The sequence below is a fragment of the Amphiura filiformis genome, chromosome 10 (assembly GCF_039555335.1).
Source record: "Amphiura filiformis chromosome 10, Afil_fr2py, whole genome shotgun sequence".
NCBI classification, from domain to species: Eukaryota; Metazoa; Echinodermata; class Ophiuroidea; order Amphilepidida; family Amphiuridae; genus Amphiura; species Amphiura filiformis.
In genome coordinates this window covers 8,104,842-8,116,900 of record NC_092637.1, presented here as the reverse complement: position 1 = coordinate 8,116,900, position 12,059 = coordinate 8,104,842, and the positions used below count along the sequence as shown (strand labels likewise).

Below are 12,059 nucleotides of genomic sequence, written 5' to 3'. Positions count from 1 at the left end.
GTCAAGAATAAGGGTAGTTTTCTGAAACTGAACAACTTGTTTAGGGTACCTTTTCAAATTTTGGTAAATTACGAGTCCAAAAAGGTGCATTATTTTCATTTTTACTAGCCAAAAACTCAATTGGGGGTAAATTCTATTTTAACTTACGGCTAAATTTGCTGGTAGGGTAAAACTCATTTAGGGGGTGTTTCAAAAAAATTTGGTCACGCATGTGTACACTATCATACTTGAGTGGGCCCCCTGGGCTTCATCATTTCCTTACTGTTGGGTTTCGAGGTGATTCACCTCGAATTCCAATCATCATAATTATATTATCAGTTTAAAAGTCGGTATTTTCAGCTAATGTACAAGACTGCAGTACACTGTAATGTAATAAAAACATGCAAAAAGGGTATTTCAGGTGGCATGACTTTAAGCAAAATTAATTTAAAGGAAACAAACCGAGCTTTTCTAACTCTACTTTGATACCACGCTTGTGTAAAACGTACTGAATCGGCATAAACGACAATTTACGATCGAATGGAATTTGCTTCGCTTTATTTCATTCAAATTTTTCGGAGTGCAAGCAAATATTGATCCCCATTAAGGGATCTAAAATGAGCGTTTATTGCGTTTCGACAGTATTTTTTGTGGGACATGAGAGCACCTCAGACCTATCGAATTGCATTCTGAATACGAAGCATGTCTTTCTGATATCAAATAATTTTCATTTTTGAAAATCACAATGTAATACAAATTTTATGACAAATTATAAAAATTTGATATTTTTCAAATTTTTGATATATAACAGTCCTCGAAGTAAATTATATAAATCTAATGATAATTTCTTAAAGTGTATGTAGCAGGGAGGAAAAGCCGACGGTCAATTGAAAATTTTGACCTTTCATATTGAAGATATGGATTTTTTCCCAAAAAGACATAATTTTTTTTGGTGTTTTGGGAAAAAAAATCCATATCTTTTCAATTGATCGTCGGCTTTTCATCCCACCTACATACACTTTAAGTATAAATCATCAGATTTATTAAGTTTACTCCAAGTACTGTTAAATATCAAAAATATCGATTTTTAATGATTTGCCATAAAATGTGTATTAAATTACGAATTTCAAAAAATCAAAAATATTTGATATCAGAGTGACATTCTTCGTATTCAGAATGCAATTCGATATGTCTGATGTGCTCTAGTGTCCCAAAATAAATACTGTCCAAACGTTCATACCCCAGCCCTTAAGGCTGTCATTTCCTTTTGAAGGGGGAGGGTCATGAATATGCTGGTGATCATAGAATTTTGGGACCAAAAATAGTGGGGTTATAATCTGTTAACACCCAAAATAGCGGGGGTTATAGAATGATTAAGGGCTGGTGACTCAAAATCTTTAGTTATATAATGCAAAATTTTTACGTGTAGCCGGAAGGGGGTCATACAAATTTTCGACTCAATATTCATGACCCCCTTCCGTAGACTTCTCCCAGCCACTTGCCCATTTTGCATACTCTGGCTATCACATTTAAGCATAAAACTCTGATTTATATTGATTTGTGTGCAACTGATAGATTTTCACATCTGTATCTGATCTTTTCAGTCACCGCACTCCCTCTGTTTGTTAGCTTCCCAAGTGGACTACTGACTTTGCCTTGCGGTTAAGATTTTTAACACGAGACTCTATGGAGAGTTAGGCCAATTTCTGGCCTAACTAAAATTGGCCATGATGTAATGCATCTTTAAATGGATCTGCCTTGTGATTGGTCGCCCATATCTCGCTATGGTTTAAATCTTCCGGGCCCGCGCCATTACCATTAACTACACCGTACACAACTATCTGTGGTATTTGCGGCGCTTTTGTGTTGACGCGAAAGTTAATCTCTCATCAAACATCTAGCGCGTCTTGTACTATCCCATGCTTAGTACTTGTGGTTAATGGACTGATAAACAAGTATGCTTGACAGTGTGTTTTTAGAGAGCAACGTCCCGGGGTAACGTTCTGCTTAAAATTCAAAGTCCATAGTCGGATTTTCGGGGTTCGCTATCAATAAACTGGTAGATCAGAATTGTTCAGTATTAAAGTGAGCCATTATAATTATGCAAGATAGTGTTGCATTCAATTACTTTTATTGTCACTAATCATCTGATATTTTTAACTCTTTATGACCATTTTACTATTGAATACTTAAATTTTAATAAACATCAGTATTATTTTGAGTTAAACGAAATGGGTTCATCATGACTAATAATAACATATTTTTAATAAAATTCGACTATGGCATAGGATTTTCGGGGTTCGCTATCAATAAACTGGTAGATTCCAAAATCAGAATTGTTCAGTATTAAAGTGAGCCATTATAATTATGCAAGATAGTGTTGCATTCAATTACTTTTATTTTCATTAATCATCTGATATTTTTAACTCTTTATGACCATTTTACTATTGAATACTTAAATTTTAATAAACATCAGTATAATTTTGAGTTCAACGAAATGGGTTCATCATGACTAATAGTAACATATTTTTAATAAAATTCGACTATGGCATAGTCTACCCCTATGTCTTCCGCAGAAAATGACATTCCCTAACAAGACACCTTTTACCAAGTTACTTTTTTCGAATCACAACAATATTCAATTCAATCATTTATTTCTCCAATTTTTCGATATCGTTTTACAAAGTTTGATATCATACGGTAAATTCGCCACACGTTCATATCAATAATATTGTTACTGGGCTTAAAGTTATGGCCCCTCAAAGTAGTATGGACTTTATTTCTTTGATTACTGAGTATTATTATGCAGCTATTGTTATATGTGCCTGCGCGAGTATAGTAAGTTCGCAAGTTGGTAGTTTCGAAACGCCCTGGCTAATGCGTTGGTGTCCTTTGTTTCCCTCTTGAATGGCCCATTGTGCCCACATTCACAAAGGTACACAGATACTTGAACAGGTCAGTCAGCCTGGGTGTCTCGAAACTACCAACTTGCGACTTTATACTCATTGCGTTGCGGCAGGTTGTTCCCATGTGGTTATATAGTTCACGGACCTGTAGAATAGAGTAAAGAAGAGACAATTTTTAGCAACGTCATCATCATCATCATCATCATCATCATCATCATCATCATCATCATCATCATCATCATCATCATCATCGTTAATATCTACGTCATCTTCATCATTATTATATATTATCATTATATTTTAAACAAACAATACTAATAAAATTATACAATTATGAGCACATAATGGTTTTTTCCTGATCCCTCTTTCATAAATATGTGGGAGAGCATGACCTAGTGTGTAGAGTGTTCGCTTCCAGAGCAAAAGGTCTCGAGTTCAATTCCCAGCCTTAGGAACTTGCTGCGGTATTGACTGGCAAAAAGTAAGTCTTGGCAACATATGTAGATTAAATTTAGACCATCCTCATGGCTTGTTTAGAATTAGGAAAATGAACCATGATAGTACTCTGTTCTTCGGAAGGGACTTTAATTCGTTCCGATTACATCCAAAAGAGGGCCCATGTAGAAAGCAATTCTTCCGCACTGGTTAATGGCTATTATTCTTCAATGCAGATGTCACCAATGTTATTATGTTGTTTAGTGGAAGACTTCAATTATGATTAATTGTAAAAATCTAATTATCTTACAATCGATCTCATCGGAATTGTCACGACAATCGTCTCTTCCATTGCATATGAGGGCAGGTGGAATACACCTTAGGTTTGCACAGCGGACGTGACCTTCTCTTGGACATGGACCTATATATTATTGAGACAAAAATATTAACAGTGTGATTTACATTTTATTCAATGGCGTATGGCAGATTAATGATACGATTATCGAGGATAGTGATAATATGCCTAATTAATGTTTGTGTAATGTCAGGCGGCGAGTGGCATGATCGAGCCGGCAACTTGTGAAACCGCCCGGCCGTATGGCATTTTCCATATACTCGGTTAGTTTTGTGGGGTTCATTATCGAACCCCAACGGTTTTAGCTTGCATTTATATTATTTCTTAAACATAGGCCTATTTGTTTGTGATATTTCAAGCGTTTTAAAGTTTCAAAATAATCCCAGTCAATTACACGGTTGACGATGGAAATTTACTGAATTTAGAGAATGCAATGCGTTCACCACCTGTGTAATGTGACAAAATTGACATTACATGATGGAATTATATCACGATATAATATTTGTTCAAAAATATTGTAAAAATTTTACGATTACAATATACTTAAAAGGGCATTTCGTGATCCAAAGCCTCATCCCCCACTTTTCTAAAAAAAAATTGAGATTTTTATATCACTGGAAACCTCTGACTACATAATGTTTATGTACAAAATATTTCTTGCAGATTAATTCGTTTAGCAAAGATATCGTGAAATTTGAATTTCGTTCTGGTGCACCAGAACGAAATTACAACGCATTGTCTATGGAGCAGTGTAATACACATAATCATGCATAACTCGCGAACGCAAAATCGGAATCAACTGAAATCTCGGGAATAGGTTTTTTTCTTGGATATCTAATGAAAAATGGCATAAATAGAGGATGACGAAATACTCCTTTAATATTGCTTTCCCCGTATAAGGTAACTGCCTAGGCCAAGATATACTACAATATTGTAAAACCTCGTCTACAAGCATATAGTGCTTTTATGAAAGGTAAATTAATTCAAAACAAGCGTAAATTTGCCAATACAATCTAAATCTATTTTATACTCAAAAACGTTGCCGAAGCATTATCTAATTGAGAAACAGTGCGGTGGCATTGAATGAAAAAACACATAAACATATAGACACTAATAATCTTACAACAACAACAACAACAACAACAACAACAACAACAAAATTAGTTGTTACTTAAAGCTGTTTTGAAAGCTGAAATATTGGTGATGTTGAGAGTGTTTGGTGAGAGATCATGCCATTGAACTATTGTACGTGGCCAAAAACTGAATTTGTAACTGTTGATTCTGGTTCTCATAACTCTGTATTTAGCTAGATGGTATTGCCTAGTGTTGTTATCAACCTGACGTTGGACGTAGTCTGGTTTTGGAATTGCAAGCGATTCATGTTGTATTTTGAACATAGTGGTAAGCCGGGCTTGTTTCCTTCTTTGTTCCAGTGTAGGCCATTGTAATTTGTTGATGATTTGTGTCATGGAGCCCTCTGTTCTGTTGTAGTTCTCTGTGACAAAGCGCGCTGCTCTGTGCTGTATCATCTCAAGACGATGGATATCCGATGATGTAAAAGGGTCCCATACAGCACAGGTGTATTCTAGATGAGGTCTTACAAGCATGAAGTATAGCTGTTCCTTTACCTTCTGCGGACATCTCCAAAGATTTCTACGCAAGAACCAGAGAGCTTTGTTTGCCTTAGCTATGATGTTGTTAATGTGGATGCTCCATTATAAATTATGCGAAATGTTTACTCCAAGGTAGGGATGGTGAGAGACATATTCCAGCTCATCATTACACATCGTATATGTACTAATGAGGGGATTTTTCTTGGTTGTGATTCTGAGTGTCTTTATACATTTAGCTGTATTGAAGCGCATTTGCCATTTTTCAGCCCAATTACAAAGAGATGTCAAGTCCTTTATCTTGAGATGTGTGAATGACTCTGTATAGAAGACAGTCGTCAGCGAACAATCGTATTTTTGTTAAACTATCGATGTGGTCTGCAATATCATTAATATATAGGAGGAACATTAAAGGGCCCAATACCGTTCCTTGAGGAACTCCTGATTTAACATTTGCTGGGATAGATAACAATAGATTGGTCTTAAATAATACCTATTTGTATAATTATGCTTGGACCCGTAATTTATTTTCTCAAACTCCATAATGGCGCTTGGGTTAATATAACTTTCATCAGAAGCACTCTATATGCTTGTAGGGGACGTTTTACGGTATACTACATTTACATTTTTCAAAGCTAAGTGTACAAACGTAAAGAAACGTAGTTCAAAAACGGAATTGCCCGAGAGTATATGTGCATGGCAACAAAACGCACAAAGGGTACGCTATATAGGGTGTTCAATTCGCCGTAGAAGTGATGATGTAACAGGATCAACTACCATAGCAATAGGTTAAAACAATTTATGAATATATCGCACCGCGCTAGTACGTTCACGCAGTACCCCTAAATTGAACCATAGATGTCAAAGAACGAGGACAAAGACATGGATCGTAATTCTATATAACATTCATATCATGCTGATCACTCGCACCTGTAAGATTAGTATCTTTGAATAGAGCGGTATTGTATTCAATCTATGATTGCAGACATACACAGGTAATGAGTGCAACCTATTTGTATGGCAGAGGGATATATTCAAAAATTGTTTTAACCTTTTGTTATGGTACGCTGACCTGGACAAAGCACATTTCTAAGGTATCATCCAGATCAGGAAAGAAGCTGAGCGCTCTGAGGAGAGGCAGAGCAACCGTTTACAATGCTCAAGTTCGCAGTGTGATGGAATACGCCTCACTGTCTTGGATGAGTGCCAGCGCCACCAGTCTAGGATTATTAGACTCCATCCAGCGGAAGACTCTTCGAATCATAGGCATGAGCGAAGATGAAGCAAGTATAATGCTGAACATCACATCTTTCCGTCACGTCAAGGCGTCAAGTGGCTGCAGCAACGGTCCTCTACAAAATGCACAGCAGTTTGTACCCACCAGATCTGACAGCACTTCTACGAAAGCCATTTGTAGTCAGAAGAGCTACCCGCTCCAGCTTGTCCATGCCTTGCCATGCTGTCAGCCTGTCACAGTACCAGTTTGTAGAACCATATCTACTGCCAGGACCTTCATCCACACTGCAGCTCACGTTTTTAATAGTCTGCCAGATGGAGTAGTCGGAGACATATCTGACAACGGCGCACCATTCTCAGTGCATAAGCATCTTATGTCACGTGTCTGATGCTTTACTGTACCCTTTCACTCTTGTTGTTCCTACGCTGCTGTGAACCACTGATTGGCCCATGTGGTAGTCTTTTATGGTGCCTAGGTGCCTAATATAAGTTCTTCACCTGCGTCACTCCTCATGGGCTATTGTTCCCTCTAGCATTTTATGATCATACAAAACACAGGTGATAGGTATAAATGGTTGTGGAATCGATCTAGAGACCTGTCCCTCTGTCATCTGAAGCCATCTTCAATTGTTATACCGTTCAGGTTGGTTTATTGACTAGGGTTTATTTTATCAAAATTTGACTTACAGTTTATTTCATCCCTCTTTGTCTCTCTGCAATCAGGGTAGGCATCGCACACAAGCCAGTCTCCAATGCACGGTCCTCCAGGTGAACAAGCAAAGTAACCTAATACGCATGGGTCTGTAAAAGAAGAAAATCGGATACAATCATGTCCTCTTTACAATCGTGGCATTAGTGGGATAAGCGGACATTAACTTCTACACAAATAGTTCAATATCTCATCTGGGAGGTGTTTAAAGAAAAATACCGCTTTATAGCATGTTACACTTGGCTCACCTGTTGTAGTAGATGACTCTGTTGTAGCCACCGGACCTAAAATGGAAAACAAAACTAAAAATTGCCTTCATCAAAAAAAAAAGTTGGCATTTCACAATTTGTCAAATTGTTATGGGCACCATACGCTTATGTTAACCTTGTGTTAAGTTCGTATTCTAAGAGGTGGGGTGGGGGTGGGGTGTTGTAAACTCTTAAGGTTTTTCATCCGCCATACTAAAGCGCTTTTGTTAACACCTAAATTAGTTGAGTTAATCGTATATTCATCCTTTATTTTGGTGATAAAAATGTTATCCCTATCTTATCCTTTGGTAAGGTCGAATGTCACTTATCAAACATCGGGGTGTCCACAATAAAACGCACGAATTAGATTAATAGCCGAAAATAAATTTGGCCAATACTTTTGCGTACATGAAGAATTTCCCACTTTCATGAGGGTGCTCTAAACATATTGGCGTCAGATACGGTAGTCACGTATGTAATTTTGGAAAAATAAGCATTTTGAAGGTATTCGAAAATACATCGAAATTGACCTTTAAATGCCCTTTGATCACAATTCTACGAACACCCTATATAGACACTGGCTAAATCAATTTATATGTGCAAATCATGTAGGCCCTATGTTATGTAGAAGAAATGCACTTGAAATGAAATTCGGTCTACTGACCTTTGTTTGACCTTTGACCTCAAATTGGTTGTGATATTTGTATTCATGGACATGGGCAGTGATGCTTGTAATGAGTTTTAATCTAAATCGACTGACTATATAAAATGCGCAGCACAATAACAGACTGATACAAAATGACTCTAAACCAGGGATCGATACAAAGGGATGGGCATCCTAGTATTACGTAACAAACCGGAAGATGTAGCCTAAGTCTAGACAATAGGCGGATTAGCGGCCATTTTGTCTTCTACATGATTTTATTCACGTGTCCTTATACTTTAGTACACAAGTATATAAGTTAACAGGTTTACAATTTTAAAATTATATTTTGTGTATACAATATATTCTGTAGTAAATCGGTCAAATGACGGTGATTGTTCAGGTATTATATGCTTGATAGAATTAAATTGTCTGACCAGCTAGTATTCTCCTCCGCCGTCAGTGTGATTCCAGTCACTCCACGTACCGTGTTGCGAAGGTGGAGGAGACTAAAGCTGTATTGACGAACACGCATGCGTTAAAAATGATGTAGCCTTAGTCGAACAATAGCGTGACGTAGTTTCCGGCATTGTTCCTATGCACTTTCACCGTCCTGTCTAAACGTGCGCTCATAGAGCACGAACACAGTCGTGCTACATATGAACGCTTTGAACCTTTTGACTCAAAATCAGTGAACAACTCATAGACACTGGTTATTGTCCTTTGACCTTTGACCAAAATTTTTGTACAGCCTATAATACACTGGTTATTGTCAATACATATGTGCAGGAATCGTTATTATCATAAATTTTATTCCTCCTCCGACTCATCAATCCATTTCACCTGCCATTTCGTTAGTTGTTTCACATTAAAAATGTAAATGGTAAAAAGTATTAGGTGTAATTTTTACTGCAGCAAACAATATATAAAATCAACTTACAATTCGTCTCATCAGAGTAGTCCCCACAATCATCTTTGCCATCGCAAACCAGGTCAGGAGCAATACACCTGATGTTATCACATCGGATGTGGCTTGCATTTGAACATGGACCTAGATTGATAAATTTAACAAATGGTAATTTCTATTACTGTTTTGGTGCTCTTATAATGTACTTAATGTTATTGCCGAATTGGAATTGGCGAGTTAGAAATGATAATTCACTGCTGTGGTGCAGGGCTGTGATGACATTCCGTGTTTTGCATGCTACTCCTGTTGGATATAGAACTACATTTTTAATCAACTGATAATTTAACAGTCAGCAACATCGATTTGATTAATTCGTGTTTAACAATTAATTGATACGATTACTAATGGCTGACATTACTTCTTGTAGACAGGAAGTCTGGAAACGTGACCTCCATGTTGTTGGAGGTTTTCCTGTACTTTTGAATAGGAGATATGTAACGTGACCATTCTCAGACCAAAATATGTAGCAGTTTTCTATGTTTATGAGTGTATAGCAATACCTTTCGTCGCTAGATTTTTTTTAAATATCTGTCAGTAAATTTTTTTTAAATTAAGTTGATTTTAACATTTGAAAAAAATCAGAACTCGCTCTTGTATAATAAAGTAGCTAGAGTTGTAAGTTGTAAGTAAATTATACGAACAATAAGAGAGATTGTGATGTTCCAAACGCAGCACGTACGTTTTTACGTACGTTAATACGGTGTTAAATATTACTATTCTCGGTTCCAAACTGGATTGTACTTATTCGTCATGAAGGAGAACAAGTCGGCTGGAATAAAGACTATAAATCTGATTTAATATATTCTAGGTCGATATAGGGCATAGTGATTGAAAAATTAACAGTAAGTGCAGGCTACTGTGTCTCTGCCTAATTCAAACAGCCCGCTTTTGATTTTGACTAAAATTTTGACTTAACATGCTGCTTAATCTTAATTGTATTTTATAGTTGCCCCAAAACATATATTTTGGTAGATTAAAGATCACTACATCCATATATCATGACTTAACTTTCAAAATGAGACTTTTTCGTCCTGAAAACTGGGCGCGTTGCATGAACTTCGACATAAGGTAAAATCAGCATATATTTCAACGTAGCATCTGCGTTTTATACTACGTTGGAATCCAAAATGGGAAATCGCAATGTCATTTTTTGTACGCAAAGTATCACACACATTTCAATGGGCAATCTCTGCGTATGGACATCGCGTATAAAGTTAGTCGATTTTCAACACATCGCTGTACCTTTATTATAATGATTTGTTACAAACAAAAATGATCATAATAGTAATTAGACTTTCCTTCTTATGGACCTCGCTTCGATACAGGAGAGTGGTTTTGAATATATCAACGTACGTCCGATACCTACGTTTGGAAATCGCAATCTCTCTAATATCATAAAACTACTGTGTGTGTGCATGGTCCATAGCCGTTCACGTTGTAGTCTTCTAAGAGCTCTAATATCGGTGCCCATGGTCACTTGACGAATTCTTAAATATTGTAACGCATCCTATGTTATAGGAACAATTTTTACCGCGGAACTCACAATTTTTCTCATCGATTTTGGTTTCTGTGCAATCTATAAAGTCATCACAATAAAATTGGTCTGCGTAGCATGGTCCATCATCAGAACAGGGAGAGTAACCTGGACCGCATACATCTAAACAAAACGGGAAAAACAACAACAAATATTTAGACGGCCTTTCTGAAACAATGACTTTTTTTATAGATAAATATTAACAAACCAGTGGGATAGTGAGCAGAACATTACATAATTACAGTACGACGAAAAGCTTGAAATAATAAAGTACCCGATTCTCTTGTCAGTTCTATTGTACTAGACGCCTCTGTTGTCATGGATGTACTCAATATATCAGTTGTGGTGGGTGATACGGTTGTAGGCTGCATTGGCATTGTAGTCGAACCTTGTAATTACAAAGAAGATTTAAAACGATCAAAGATAATAAATATCTTTTTGTTTATATCAATTTGGTTCACCTTAAAGCCATAATGTGTGATTTGCTTCACAGCAACGCATCAATTCGACAATTGATTCCAGTAAGTATAAAATATTTAAGAAGTGTAAGCACACCATTGTTAAAGTTAATTATAATTGCTGTTTAGCGATGGTCACATTTGTTTGATTTATGGATATTGTGTTGAGATTTTGCTACCTTTCAGACATGTGGATGCTTATGTACAAACCACAGAGGAGGACGAAAACAGAGAGCGTACCACCAGTCAAAGTCCCCGTGTATTGTATGCGGTGAGTTCTCGCATATTCACGAGGGCCGATTGTTCGATCGTGCCGTGTCTAACATTCACGCCAGCGTTTATGGCAAGCCAAGGGGTCCAAAAACGTGGAACTGCTACGCGTAGCTTCTTTCTCGTTACGTGCAGCTTATTAACCAATCAGATTCGCGGTTTTAAACACGTGGAGCTGATGTAAACATCCTCTCTCACAAATATTACGTTGTTAATTTTTGTAAATGAAAATATCTGTAGTATATCAGCAAAAAATGGTATAGGTGCTATTAAAGTAATATCTGAACAGAATGATGATTGTTCTATATTTAGGGGGCTATCATTTTCTTCGGAAGGGGATCCCAAATATAGGGGGTCATACTTTTTTGGGAAGAAAAATAAGCGGGAGGGGGTCATAAATTGATTATGACAAAAATGTAGGGAGTCACAAGATAACTACAGATAGTGTGTTTATTGTATTCAAAATACAATTTTAGCCTGTCTAGGGGGTTAGGTGTATCGGTGGTGGGAGTCGGGGGTCATAACATTTTGATGCCGAAATAGTGAGGGCCGCACTTTTATTGACGCCGACTTTTTGTAAATTTAGGAACCCCCCCGGTCCAAAAAAAATGATGACCCATTTTTCTCTCTTCAAATTTACACAGTGGCATGTGCTATCGTTTTCCCTGCAATATCTTTTCACAGCGCTTTACATCAGTAGTAGTTGTTG

The 12,059-nt window shown here is 37.0% G+C and overlaps 1 long non-coding RNA gene across 1 annotated transcript; it reads right to left on the bottom strand.

The window, feature by feature from the left end:
• Positions 1–2,686: 2,686 nt before the first annotated feature.
• Positions 2,687–10,740, bottom strand: LOC140162098 (uncharacterized). Its single transcript, XR_011860188.1, has 6 exons — positions 10,632–10,740; positions 9,062–9,172; positions 7,479–7,514; positions 7,209–7,322; positions 3,631–3,741; positions 2,687–3,030 (listed from the first exon to the last, which is right to left on the bottom strand). It is a non-coding gene; the product is annotated as an uncharacterized lncRNA (long non-coding RNA).
• Between the last annotated feature and the right edge of the window lie 1,319 nt (positions 10,741–12,059).